Here is a 10,606-nt window from a genome sequence, read left to right on the forward strand (position 1 = left end):
TTGGAGTATTATCCCTAAAGAGTGCTTGATAAAGGAAACAAGCTACAGATTCCGATATGCAAATATGAAGGATTTTGATGTGTCCAAAGAGTATTGCTAACTATAGATTCTTTAATGTGTTTTGCCCCATTGATGTGACACAGATATTACTCATCTAATTTTATGCCACGTTGGATGTGATGCTGATATTGCAAATAATTGTATGTGCCAATTATGTTGAAAAGCTTGACGTGAAACATTATGATGTAGCAAGCTTTGTAGTGCTATTTTTGCTGGAGATGGCTACATGTCAAAGTGATGAACTAACCCACTTGGCACTTGGTGCTGATGTACATTGACATGTTGCATGATTACCTCCGTAAATGTCAATGCATTGCTACTATGGTCCAAGATCTTATAATGAATGAATATTGGTAGTGTGTAAACATGATGTCATAATGATCTCTTTTGATAGAGCTTCAATGTTGTTTATGTTTTGCCTTTGTGAATCATTGTTGGTGCTAGATTATGAAAAACCTTCCATATGTTGTCCATTAATTGAAAAATATTTGGAGCATTGAATAATCAATTCAGTGATCCATCAATTCTTTTTTATTACACAAACCTTTATGGCTATTTACCTATAAAATGATAGATTGAATTTTGCCAATAGCTGCTCAATAGAAAGCATGGCTAATGATAGCCTTATGTTGACAATGATGCTCATGATCTTGATTGCTTTTGCTAAGATTACCAATTAGATTGTCAATATGACTTCAAATGTACACGGACTTCCATATGTTATCCATCAATTGAAAAATCTTTGGAGCATTGAATAATCAATTCAGTGATCCATCAATTCTTTTCGATTGCACATAAACCTTTATAACTAATTACCTATAAAAGGATAGATTGAATTTTGCCAATAGCTGCTCAATAGAAAGCATGACTAATGATAGCCTTATGCTTACAACGATCCTCATGATCTTGATTGCATTTGCTAAGATTACCAATTAGATTGTCAATATGACTTCAAATGTACACGGACTTGCGTAAGTTATTGAAATTCACGTTATTTGCCAAAAATATCATTCATTTGGACTTAAAATAGGTTTTTGATACTTGTTGATGAAGCTCATGTGCTCTTGAACAGCTTGATGTAAAATTGCCTCAATTATGATATCCATGTCCATTTTTTTATGAGACTTTTCCCAATTAAAATTAGCTCTACAAAATTTGACATAAATGAGAAAACACATTGCGTTTGATGTTCTGAACATTTTGGAAAAGACTACATTCAATTCTGATCATATGATATGATCAAATTTCCAACATCTTACTGCATGACGTGCCTTTATTATATGGCTTGAAATGAAGCCCAAAAATGTATTCAATAAGCTATAAATTTATAACAATTGTTACTTTCAATATGTGAATGCTGCCTGTGAAGACACAACTGAAATCTGATCCAAATTGATCAGATTATTACTTTCAATATGTGAATGCTGCCCGTGAAGACAGACCTGAAATTTGATCCAAATTGATCAGGATATTCCCAAAACTGCCAAAAATGGTGTCCAAAATTGTTATATGATACTTTTGTAAAGGATGCCAGACATAGCCAAAATGGCTTCACAATGGTGGCATTTTTGTTTCCTGAACATATCATGAGACGGCCAGGATGTGTGGCAGTAGTATTTCAGGTAGAACAGACCCAAAGGTTCTTGTAAGCAGAATAAATGTTCCTGGGAGATGGACATGGGCCCAAGTGCAACAGCCACGCACAACATCGTTGTGAATTTGCGGCACGCACAGCCTGCTCAACATCATTGTGATGAATTCTGCAAGATGAAATAGAGGGAGGACTTGTCGATGCATTTGCAGGCGAAGGGGAGGCCCGAGGATTTCTCGAGGCAGCGAAAGGTGGTGGCGAAGGAGCCACGGCCGAGCTCGGGGCCGAGGGAGAAGAGGAGGGAGATGTCGGGGGTGTAGAAGTGGGGGGGAAGGAGGAGGTTGGAGGGGAGGGAGCGGGGGCGCTTGCGAGTTAGGCTCTGGCTTTGGGTCGGGGAGGCCAGCGTCGCCATAGCCAGCCAGTTGCAGGGAGGCAGGGAGCGAGACGAGGCTGATGAAGAAAGGTGGTGAGCAGCAGCAGCAAGAAAGCGAGCGAGACGAGGCTGATGAAGAAATTAGGTGATGAAGAAAGCCGGTGGAATGCGAAATGCGCTGCTTTATAGTTGGCGGCGCCGCACGCCACGCGTCTCAGCTGCATTTTGCCAGCAAACAACCTCTTCCTTACAGCCTAAGCTTCCTTTGATTTGCTCGTAATTCCTGCTTTTTAATAATTATTATAAATTTCCAAACTCACAAAATCCCCACACCTCTCTCAAGTTTGTACTTCCCGGCTTCTCTCTCTTCCGAGCATGAAGTATACGAACAATAAAATGAGACAAGATTTCTAAGAACAAATCTATTGCTGAGAAGACCATTATCAATAAACGTAAATTCACGCTATATACATCCTCCTATGCTTAGCTCTAGATATGCAACTAGCTTTCTCTAAACATGCTATACCTTGGCCTACTTTTATCATCTTTCACACTACTTTTTGAGTTAGTTAACTTTTGATAGCCTATAATTATCAATTAGACATAAATTTGAGTATTCTTAGATCGAAATAGGAAATTGGAGGATAACAATGATAGTAATTGGAAGTTAAAACTTTGTGCGCATTCTCCAATTGAAGAAATTATGAATAATTGTCATATAGTTAGAGAATTAAGACCAAAACTCCTACAACAATATCAACAACACCCAGTTGAGATTTATACATCAAGATGGCTAGAGGGATTTGAATCTACCTCTTTTGATTGGAAAATGTTGATATTTGATGATTGGGAATTGGTTTCTATTTCGTGGGTAGTCACCTTTTCTCTTCTATAGCATGGATTGCCTATAGCCTTATTCTTTAAAGAAGGCTCGTAATCAAAGACCTCTCGTTTGATTCTACTTGTGTGCTCCTCCATCTCTCTCCTCACCATTGTGCACTCACATGATTTGCAACATGATAATAGAGAAAGCTTGCTCTTCTGCATTTTCTACTCTTGCCGAATCATAGTTCCCTTCTTCCAACCTTTTTGGATTTCATAAGCAGTTGATATGTTGGCTACCTCAATCTACTCCCTGAATTGATACTTTTTTAAAAAATTAGGACAATTTTGGATTCAATAGGCCCTTAATATTTATGATTAGAAAACCATCCAATGGGAAGGCTTGGGCATTAAAAGACTGGACGAATCCATATTTGTCTCTCATTGGGCTCCCACTTGCCCCCCCCACCTCCTTGGGCTTTTACCCCCCCCTCCTTGGGCATTTACCCCCCCTCTTAACGTCTGGAGGGTCCCCCTACCCTCCTCCCTCTCCAAGAATCAGAAGTTTTTATTCCCTCCACATTTTTGCTTTTCTCCATAAGTGTCTCCACCCCCGCAAACACCTCCTAGGAGTTCTCCCCAACTATCCTCATTGACTCATGACCTTTTCCTCAATGTCTTCCCCTTCTCAACCTCCTCTCAGCCTCCTCTTGCTCCTCTCAACTGCTTTCTCCATTTTCTACTCTTGCCATATCATAGCTCCCTTCTTCTTCCAACCATTTTGGATTTCATTTTAGGCAATTGATATGTTGGGTACCTTAATCTACTCACTAAATTGATACTCTTTTTTTTAATTAGGACAATTTTGGATTCCATAGGCCCTTAATATTTGTGATTAGAAAACTAGCCAGTGGGAAGGATTGGGCATTAAAACACTGGACAATTTAGTATTTGTCTCTCATTGGGCCCCAGTTGCCCCCCCCAACTCCTTGGGCTTTTACCCCCCCTCCTTAGGCATTTACCTCCTAGGAGTCCTCCCCATGTTTGCTTTTTTCCAAAAGTGCCCCACCCCCTCAAACACCTCCTAGGAGTTCTCCCCAACTGTCCTCATTGACTCATGACCTTTTCCTCTCAACCTCTTCCTCCTCTCAGCCTCTTCCTCTCAACCTCTTCACTTCTCTTAGCCTACTCTAAGCAACCGCCTCCTCTCAACCTCTTCCTCCTCCCAACCTCTCTCTCTTTGCTTGCTCCAAATATTTATATGATGGTGAAGAACTCCCCTTCCCTAGACCAAAGAGATCAATTCAATCTTGTGTGGGTTGCATTTTGAAGGATGATAGGGATGTTGGATTCCTCATGAGTTTAGGTTAATGTAATCTCCAATAGGTCTATTCAAGGTTTCAAGAGACGATAGAGCAAAGTAAGAGAAGCAAACTTGCTTTCCCTCAAATTGTATTTTTCTCTTTTATGTTATATTTTTTTCATTATGGCACTTCATATGTCCATTCTAATGTGTACGTGTGTCGAGAGAGGGTGTGGAGCAGAGAGATTAGGAGGAGAGGAAGTGAGACAAAGACACACACACACACACACACAGGTGTGAGGGGTGTAAGGGATAGAGTAGGGCAAGAGAGTAGACGGAGGGAGGGAGTGAAAATAAAATTAAAAAATAATAATATATATATGTATATATATGTATGTATGTATAATGTATGTATGTGTGTGTGTGTGTGTGTGTGTGTGTATGTGTGTGTGTGTGTGTATGTGCATGTGTGATGGATAGTTTTACAAAAAAGTGAGCGAGCTAGATACAAAGTGAGAGAAAAGGGATTGATTGGCCCATTGGCATCTTTCTTTGCTCCCTATGTGGATATCTTTCCTTCTACTAAAGTCAAAATTTACCCCTTAAATAGTCCTACGAGAACATTTCAGGATTTCCATTCAAACATTAGGGAGTTAATGTTCTTCAGACGGTGGTGTTCCTCCTTAAGAGAGTTTAGTATATTTCTATAATGCATGCTACCAAGTACTCAAAGAGCAGGTGCATATGGAAGCCTCCATCCTATTCCTCTTCCTAACCTTGATAGTCAAGAATGGCATGTTCCTAATCCATCCTCTATAGATGCATTTAGAAGGAAGATGAGATCTGATATTCAAGCATCAATAAAGTTTACTTTTGGTTCAAAATCTATGGGTGTTATTTGGTTCATGCCCTCCATCATATTTTGTTTACTACTTCAAATCAAATTTCCTCCAAAAAACAAAAACACATGTGCTTTGGAGCACGCAAAGCCTTTCTCCCACCAATGGGCCCTTCTGATTGGTCCCTTGATCTCATATTAACATTCATTGGGCCTCATTCTAGCCTTGATGCTTGCATTGCATGTCTCGCACTATGTGTGCTTCCTCTATGTGCCCCCCCATTGCTACTCCTCCGTTGGAGATAAGGCATGCTACCAACTCAGCTACATGCCCCCCATCTATGCCCTCTACATTTGTAGCCACATAGTTTCTCTCCTATCTACTACAACTTCTCCCTACCACCATGTGCTATCGCATCCTCCTTTGATATGTCTATTGGAGCCTCCCCACTACATCTACTACTCCATAGGGAGCAATCAATTCTTGGGACACATTGTCTTTCACACGGTCACGCTCTTGCCATTGTAATCTACCACCTCTACCATTACCATATCTCCATCATTCCAACCATCATCACCTCACTAGCACTAAAATCGGCCCCTAGCACCACTCATTAGACCCTATTTAAAAATTTCTTACACATGGTATGCCACATCATCTGTCCGTGTAGACCACATGCATGAGAATGTATACAGTGGACTTTAGATCAAACTCTTCTAGGTGAAGATGAGAGTTTCACCTTAGAATCCTTACACATGTCATATTTCAAAGGCCTTTATGGGTGTCATGATTAGAAGGAGATTTAAAATAGTGTGACTAAAGGTTGATGGTATTAAATGTGAGGATTAAAGGTCCCTAGAATGTTAAGGAACCATAAGGACTTCTACAACCATTGAAGATTGAACATAACCTCTATGATGAAGATTATTCTCTCTCTCTCTCTCTCTCTCTCTCTCTCTCCTTCTTTTCACTCCTCTTTTCATTTCCCCCCCCTTCCTCTCCCTTTCACTAATTTGGATCAAAAGCATCATTTTTTACATCTTATTTTACAAATAATTATGATTGAAATGTAGAAATCAAAACACATACATCCTAATTATATTGAACAATCATTTTCATCTAGACAACATATTAATGCATTTTATATATGCAAGCTGCAATGACACCAAAATAAAAAATAAATGACTAAGCGTCAAAACATAGATAACTACAATAAAATAATATATAGTCCAAACAACTAAATAGTTGAATAAATGATCAAGTGTTGAAGCTTAAACTATTATTTTTTGTGATAAGCTACAATGGCACCAAAATCCAAACAATTTTCACATGTTGAAGCATAAACAAATATTCTATGATGTAACCTAGGATGACATCAAAAGCCAAATGAATGACCAAAGTGTCAAAGAAGACTTATATAAGGAAAAGATGAATACAAGACTTGGGTGGGTCACTCTAAAATATGCAGAATGGATTTTAAATCCAACTTTTTTGGACATTTTTTAGATACAGAAGGGTACCATTTAAAGGGGGTGTTCATAGATTGAATTTAAAAAGGGTGTGTTTTATTCATGAAAAAATAATAGATAAGGGAGTTTTAAATAAGAACACCTATTTCATTAATTTTGGACTTTTTCTGTTGTTTTTGGACGAAGCCCAAAAATCCTTCCCAAATGAAAATTTTACTTTGTGAAAATATCCTTCCCAAATCAGAATTTTACTTTGTGAAAATATCCTTCCCAAATCAAAAGTTCACTTTGTGGCACTATCATATTCACATAGAAATCTTATTTTTTCAATCTATACTTTTACATTAACATGCAAGAATTTGAAAGAATCCTATTTTAGAAATTCTAGCCTTTCCGAAGCTATTTATTAATTTAATTATTTTTAACATTTTTCCTTAACGTGATAAATTTATAAATCCATGAAAGAAGACTTAAATATTTCATCTAAAGAACATTGTCACTCGCAATATGCACAAATTTAAAACTTTTAAATAGAAAAAAGGCATGCCATAAGACCCAAGTTTTGTATTGAACCAAAGAATTATAGCAATTATAGCTATCATATGTTTACATTGAGAATCGTTGATCTCAGCTGGAGTCTTTGTATAAAATGATATAGATTCATATGTTTACAAAATTATTGATCTTAAAGAGCCTTCCGTGCCATCTACATTGACTCCTCGTTGTCTTATTGCTTGTCACAATAGTCGCTTGCCAGGTGCCATCTACATTAACTCCCTGTTGTCTTGCCAAGCCTTGCCCCTTGGGTGACATCTGCATAATTTGACTCTCATTTGGCATAGGAGGTGATGACTCAGTACAGTTGCACCTAGTCTAATATATGAGTATGATTGTCAATTGGCTTCTTGCCTAGTACCCAAATTGAATCCTTCAATGGACTTCAATACAAAGCTTTAATCATGGATATTCTTCATTTGCGATGTCTCCTACTTCCTCCATGGCGAGCATCCTTGAAATTTGTGTATATGTGAAATACTTTGCTGCGGTATTTTTATTTTTCCTTCTACCTCATATCCCATGTGCTTCTTTGATTTCTTTGCCCTTGAATGCTATGACACTATGATTGTCTCCGTCATAACTTGTGAGACTGGTTCATTAGGGACCCAATCCTTCATTATACAATTAGTATACAATATGTTGTTATCCATATTCTCCTTCGTGCCCTTTGGCTCATACCATACCACTGTAAATGTTGTAGCTCTCCCTTGATCATCTCTTTGCACATCAACTACTTTTGCAACCCAAAACTTCAAATTCTCATATTCATCATCCGATGGCCGAACCAAAACAAAACAATCGACCTCTATATCTACTTGTGGCATAAACTGTCTCATCTTCAGTCCACAATATGGACGTGGGAGTAATGATACAAATTCATTTTCAAAGACTCGAGCTGGGCGCAAATCATTATGAACATTTGACCAAAATAAATTGCATTCTTCCTCGACATCCTTTGAGCCTCGCAATCTCTCAAGGTCCTTTATTAATTTGCATGTCTTGTTAATTACAGTGGTAGTGTGTTCTCTCCAAGTAGGTGTCTAATCAGGATATCTCCGAAGCATTTCCTCTTTGTATGTAATAAATGGTTTAAAACCTTCTATTTCACATTTAGACCTCTCATTGAATTGTTATATAGGAGCCCATGTTGGATACCTTTCCTTACTAGGAATTGAAGTTAAGAGACTGTAAGGTTCTTCAGGTTTCCATTTTGTATCATGAGAATACTCTTGCCATTGCATTACTGGTTTTTCATCCTTTAAAAAAAAATGAAAGTAGTGTGGATTGGTATGACGTGTCAATTCATCACCACATGTTTGTATGAAAGGTAGAATGAAGCTCTTCTAATCATACATTCTTTAGAGCCTCTCACATACCGTACTTTCCTTACAACCATCAACTTGCCTCCCACATCTTCTTACCAAGTCATCTATTGTCTCCACATCCTTGCATTTAAGATCTCTTGAGACTATGCTAAAAACCTCATCGATATCCTCATGTGTATGCCCAACATATAAAAATCCACATTCAACCTCATTGAAGATTTGATGAGCAACTAGCATTGAGCAGAATGCAAACATGAGGACATTCTTATTTTCTCTCCAGCAATTATCAACTTGTATTATCAAAGTCAGTGGTAGGCGACCTTTTTCTGCATGTACATTGCGAATTGCCTTCATAATCAATGTTACAACTTGATTGCTTATCATGTAGATGTAAGGAATCAATCCAAATATCTACAAAAAACTTAATTCCATGCATTAACACTCCACATAAATGTGTCTTTAGAAAGTGCTTTCGTTGTAATTTAGGTGGAATGGCAACAAAGCGAGGCAATGTTGTTGTATTCTGATCCATGCCATCTACAATAAGGTACATGTAGTCATCAGGAAGTGAAATAGCTTGCTCCTTCCAAAATGCGTATTTTTGTCTGGAATGTCAAATAAGGTCATGATGAGATTTTATTTATTTTTTGCATAATTCCCTTTGATTTGGACATGTTGCACTTTTAATCGCTTGCTTTAAATCATCACAGACATTGCACTTTGACATTTTTTTCCTCTTTGGGATTTTAACATATCCAAAGTTCTTCTTCCAAAGAGTATACAAAGTATGAGAAGAAGCCATGGCATCCGCTCTTTGCCTTTGCTTTTTTGCAATAGAATTAAATACTTCGAGTTTTGTCAAGCCCATTGGAAGGTGCATTTCAGTGATCGCATCACCGTTAGGGGGTTTGGTAGATATATGGGGTTGAGGTAAAGTATGAAGTCTTGTAAAATTGCTACTACCCTGACAGTTGAGATTCTTGATTTGGACCTTTCTCTATTATCATGAATGCTAAATTTTTTGCCACCCTTTGCCTTACTGACTAAATCCCAATATGTACCATGGGATAATCCAGTAACATTGTGATATGCCTTATTGCAAATCTTTTTTTCATTCACAAGAGGTTTTACCTTTTATCTTGAACTTGGCCTTTTATTGCCATTCTAAAGAAAGCAAGAGAGACTTGTGAGAAGGTGTTCATTTCTTTCAGTTCCTCTTCTTCGCCACACGTGTCCTCTACATTCCCTAATGTCTGCAAGATCAATGAAGCGCATACATCTTCGCTTGCCACATAGATATCCCAATACTCCTCTTTCATTACTCTCTTCCTCTTTGGTTGCTTTTGTGGATCTTGCTTTCTCTTCATGCATTTGTATGACTATTTTCATTCCTCCTGCGCGTTGTTATCTATATTTATGTACTTCTTCTCCTCACATTTGTTTTTCACAAAGCATCCATGATTGATCGTTACATCCTTGGCCATATCACAATCAAAGTTAAATACTAAACAATCCTCTATTGATCTCATCCTCACTTTTAACATACTCTTATGGCCATTCAATGAATTCAATATTCCACGAGAGTATCGAGAACCTTGAAACTCTTCCACTCCTGAGAGAAAATCGCTCATTGGGACATCTTGCATGGCTTTCACAAATCCATAGGTTTGATTGACACCAGGTTTGCTAATATGCATGAACTCATCCACACCTGACAAGACATTGCTACTGAAACCTTTGCCCTTCTCACTATGCAAGAATTCATCCACCCCAGATAAGGCTTCACTTCTAAAATCTTTGTGTTTCTTGGAACCAATGAACTCATCCACTCCAGATAAGATGTCACTTCTTAATTAAGTACATTAAAATCATCCACGTTTGAAGTGATAGAGCTTGGCACTTGGGCATGCTTTTTAGGTCCTTTGATATTGTAGTATACCTTATCTTTATCATTGAAAACCACGTGCCTCTTTCTCATGTTTAAAAATTGCATGCTCCATCTCATATTCTTGCCTACCTCATAGTAGGGATCACATAAGGATGTTATGTTATCAACCATACCATCATCAGTGACTTTTAGAATCCTCATCTGTGCAAATGACCATTGCTCCACTTGTTCAAATCCCAATACTTCACCTTCTGCTACATTCTTATTTGCAAATGACATCATTTGCAAAATGTCCCCTATTGTAGTAAAATCGAAGGTGGTGCACTTTGTATTCTTGATAATGTCTGTTGCATAAGTCTCATCTCTAACCCATGCTAT

This window comes from Dipteris shenzhenensis, chromosome 2, assembly GCF_047967505.1.
Source record: "Dipteris shenzhenensis isolate YYH24624 ecotype China chromosome 2, Dip_SZ_1.0, whole genome shotgun sequence".
Taxonomy (NCBI): domain Eukaryota; kingdom Viridiplantae; phylum Streptophyta; class Polypodiopsida; order Gleicheniales; family Dipteridaceae; genus Dipteris; species Dipteris shenzhenensis.